This window comes from Hordeum vulgare, chromosome 2H (genome assembly GCF_904849725.1).
Source record: "Hordeum vulgare subsp. vulgare chromosome 2H, MorexV3_pseudomolecules_assembly, whole genome shotgun sequence".
Classification (NCBI taxonomy): Eukaryota; Viridiplantae; Streptophyta; class Magnoliopsida; order Poales; family Poaceae; genus Hordeum; species Hordeum vulgare.
Window position 1 is genome coordinate 121,501,158 of NC_058519.1, and position 4,942 is coordinate 121,506,099.

The following is a 4,942-nucleotide window of genomic DNA, read 5'->3' on the forward strand; positions in this document are numbered from 1 at the left end:
ATCCATGCCAACCCAACAGACACCCTCCGGAGATACCTGTAGATTATCTTTATTATCACCCAGTAACGAAGTGATGTTTGATACACACAACGCATTCCTCTGGTGTCAAGGAGTTGCATAATCTCATGGTCTTAGGAACAGATACTTGACATGAAGAATGCAGTAGCAATAAACTATGTGATACAATCAAATGTTATGCTTACGATCGGGTCTTGTCCATCACATCATTCTACTAACGATGTGATCCCGTTATCAAATTACAACTCATGTCTTTGGTTAGGAAGTCTTAACAATCTTTGATCAAGGAGCTAGTCTAGTATAGGCTCACTAGGGACATGATGTTGTCTATGTATCCACACATGTATCTGAGTTTCCATCAATACAATTCAAGCATAGATAATAAACGATTATCATGAACAAGGAAATATGATAATAAAAAAATTATTATTACCTCTAGGGCATATTTCCAACAGTCTCCGACTTACACTAGAGTCAATAATCTAGTTCACATCACTATGTGATTCACACCTAATAAGTTCTGGGGTTTGATAATGTTTTGCTTGTGAGAGAGGTTTTAGTCAACGGGTCTGCAACATTTATATCCATGTGTACTTTGCAAATCTATATGTGATACTATACATGCTATTAACGTGCTCCACTTGGAGCAATTCCAAATGACTGCTGCACTATACGTATTCGGTTTTCTACTCAGAGTCATCCAGATTGTTTTCAAAATTTACGTCGATACAACGCTTTATGACGAACTCTTTATCACCTTCATACTTGTTACCTGCGTTGGTGTTCCATGAAGTGGAACGGGTAATTGCAGCACAACATGGGTAAGTATTTTCCTCAGTTAAGAAACAAAGGTTTATCGAACCAATAGAATATCAATCTTCAACCGTCTTCAGTGGCTAGACACAAAAGAGCAAACAACTTGCACCCAATGTGGGCAAGAGGGTTGTCAATCCCCTTGATCTCGTTATTTGCAAGAGAATGAGGTGTGTAGATAATTATAAATAGAAAAATAAAATAAAATACAAATAATAATAGCAAGCTAAAGATAAATTTTGTGAATATATACGTGAATAGACCCGAGGGCCATAGTATTCCCTAATGGCATCTTTCATGAAAGCAACATACGATGGCTAAACAAATTACCATTGGGAAGTTAACAAAAAAACGGATAGTTATGCGATTTTCACGGCAATGATCATGTGTATATAGGCAACACATCCATATGAACATAGGCCGACTATTTTTGTGCACCTACTATTATTGCTCCACTTCAAGAGTGCTTCTATGCTTGCATCTCTACGTATTAAGTTCATGACAAAGAGAGTAATGCTAGGAGAAAGATGACATGTGATACGTCCAAAATGATGTTGGAATCATGCCCTAGAGGCAATAATAAATGTATAGTTATTATTATAATTCCTGTATCAAGATAATAGTTTATTATCCATGCTATAATTGTATTGAATGAAGACTCATTTACATGTGTGGATACATAGACAAAACACCGTCCCTAGCATGCCTCTAGTTGGCTAGCCAGTTGATCGATGATAGTCAGTGTCTTCTGATTATGAACAAGGTGTTGTTGCTTGATAACTGGATCACGTCATTGGGAGAATCGCGTGATGGACTAGACCCAAACTAATAGACGTAGCATGTTGATCGTGTCATTTTGTTGCTACTGTTTTCTGCGTGTCAAGTATTTATTCCTATGACCATGAGATCATATAACTCACTGACACCGGAGGAATGCTTTGTGTGTATCAAACGTCGCAACGTAACTGGGTGACTATAAAGATGCTCTACAGGTATCTCCGAAGGTGTTAGTTGAGTTAGTATGGATCAAGACTGGGATTTGTCACTCCGTGTGACGGAGAGGTATCTCGGGGCCCACTCGGTAATACAACATCACACACAAGCCTTGCAAGCAATGCAACTTAGTGTAAGTTGCGGGATCTTGTATTACGGAACGAGTAAAGAGACTTGCTGGTAAACGAGATTGAAATAGGTATGCGGATACTGACGATCGAATCTCGGGCAAGTAACATACCGAAGGACAAAGGGAATGACATACGGGATTATACGAATCCTTGGCACTGAGGTTCAAACGATAAGATCTTCGTAGAATATGTAGGATCCAATATGGGCATCCAGGTCCCGCTATTGGATATTGACCGAGGAGTCTCTCGGGTCATGTCTACATAGTTCTCGAACCCGCAGGGTCTGCACACTTAAGGTTCGACGTTGTTTTATGCGTATTTGAGTTATATGGTTGGTTACCGAATGTTGTTCGGAGTCCCGGATGAGATCACGGACGTCACGAGGGTTTCCGGAATGGTCCGGAAACGAAGATTGATATATAGGATGACCTCATTTGATTACCGGAAGGTTTTCGGAGTTACCGGGAATGTACCGGGAATGACGAATGGGTTCCGGGGGTTCACCGGAGGGGGGCAACCCACTCCGGGGAAGCCCATAGGTATTTGGGGGGTCACACCAGCCCTTAGTGGGCTGGTGGGACAGCCCACCAAATCCTATGCACCAAGGAAGAGAAAATATCAAAGGAAAGAAAAAAAAGGGAGAGGTGGGAAGGGGGAAGGACTCCCTCCCACCAAACCAAGTAGGACTCGGTTTGGGGGGGGGGAGAGTCCTCCCCCCTGGCTCGGCCGACCCCTTGGGGTTCCCTTGGACCCCAAGGCAAGGTCTCCCTCCCTCCTCCTATATATATGGGGCTTTTAGGGCAGATTTGAGACGACTTTCTCACGGCTGCCCGACCACATACCTCCATAGTTTTTCCTCTAGATCGTGTTTCTGCGGAGCTCGGGCGGAGCCCTGCTGAGACAAGATCATCACCAACCTCCGGAGTGCCGTCACGCTGCCGGAGAACTCTTCTACCTCTCCGTCTCTCTTGCTGGATCAAGAAGGCCGAGATCATCGTCGAGCTGTACGTGTGCTGAACGCGGAGGTGCCGTCCATTCGGTACTAGATCGTGGGACTGATCGTGGGATTGTTCGCGGGGCGGATCGAGGGACGTGAGGACGTTCCACTACATCAACCGCGATCTCTAATCGCTTCTGCTGTACGATCTACAAGGGTACGTAGATCACTCATCCCCTCTCGTAGATGGACATCACCATGATAGGTCTTCGTGCGCGTAGGAAATTTTTGTTTCCCTTGCGACGTTCTCCAACAATGGCATCATGAGCTAGGTTCATGCGTAGATGTCTTCTCGAGTAGAACACAAAAGGTTTTGTGGGCGGTGATGTGCGTTTTGCTGCCCTCCTTAGTCTTTTCTTGATTCCACGGTATTGTTGGATCGAAGCGGCTTGGACCGACATTACTCGTACGCTTACGAGAGACTAGTATCATCGTTACGAGTGACCCCCTTTGCTCAAAGATGACTGGCAAGTGACGGTTTCTCCAACTTTAGTTGAATCGGATTTGACCGAGGAGGTCCTTGGATGAGGTTAAATAGCAACTCATATATCTCCGTTGTGGTGTTTGCGTAAGTAAGATGCGATCCTACTAGATACCCTTGGTCACCACGTAAAACATGCAACAACAAAATTAGAGGACGTCTAACTTGTTTTTGCAGGGTATGATTGTGATGTGATATGGCCAATGATATGATGTGATATATTGGATGTATGAGATGATCATGTTGTAATAGAAATATCGACTTGCACGTCGATGGTACGACAACCGGCAGGAGCCATAGGGTTGTCTTTATACTAACATATGTGCTTGCGGATGCGTTTACTATTTTGCTAGGATGTAGCTTTAGTAGTGATAGCATAAGTAGCACGACAACCCCGATGGCGACACGTTGATGGAGATCATGATGATGGAGATCATGGTGTGGCGCCGGTGACAAGAAGATCGTGCCGGTGCTTTGGTGATGGAGATCAAGAAGCACGTGATAATGGCCATATCATGTCACTTATGAATTGCATGTGATGTTAATCCTTTTATGCACCTTATTTTGCTTAGAACGACGGTAGCATTATGAGGTGATCTCTCACTAAAATTTCAAGACGAAATTGTGTTCTCCCCGACTGTGCACCGTTGCTACAGTTCGTCGTTTCGAGACACCACGTGATGATCGGGTGTGATAGACTCAACGTTCACATACAACGGGTGCAAAACAGTTGCGCACGCGGAACACTCGGGTTAAGCTTGACGAGCCTAGCATGTGCAGACATGGCCTCGGAACACATGAGACCGAAAGGTCGATCATGAATCATATAGTTGATATGATTAGCATAGGGATGCTTACCACTGAAACTACTCTCGACTCACGTGATGATCGGACTTGGGATAGTGTAAGTGGATCATGAACCACTCAAATGACTAAGAGAGATGTACTTTTTGAGTGGGAGTTTAGCATATAATTTGATTAAGTTGAACTCTAATTATCTTGAACATAGTCTAAGTCCACTTTGAATATATTTGTGTTGTAGATCATGGCTCACGCAAGTGTCATCCTCAATTTTAATACGTTCCTAGAGAAAGCTAAGTTGAAAGATGATGGAAGCAACTTTGTAGACTGGGCTCGTAATCTTAAGCTAATCTTACAAGCTGGAAAGAAGGATTATGTCCTTAATGCTGCGCTAGGAGATGAACCACCCGCTACGGCTGATCAGGATGTTAAGAACGCTTGGCTAGCACGTAAGGAGGACTACTCGATAGTTCAATGTGCAGTCTTGTATGGCTTAGAGCCGGGACTTCAACGTCGCTTTGAGCGTCATGGAGCATTTGAGATGTTCCAGGAGTTGAAGTTTATCTTTCAGAAGAACGCCCGGATCGAGAGATATGAGACCTCCGATAAATTCTATGCTTGCAAGATGGAGGAAAGCTCGTCTGTCAGTGAACATGTACTCAAGATGTCTGGGTACTCAAACCGTCTAGCTGAACTAGGGATTGAACT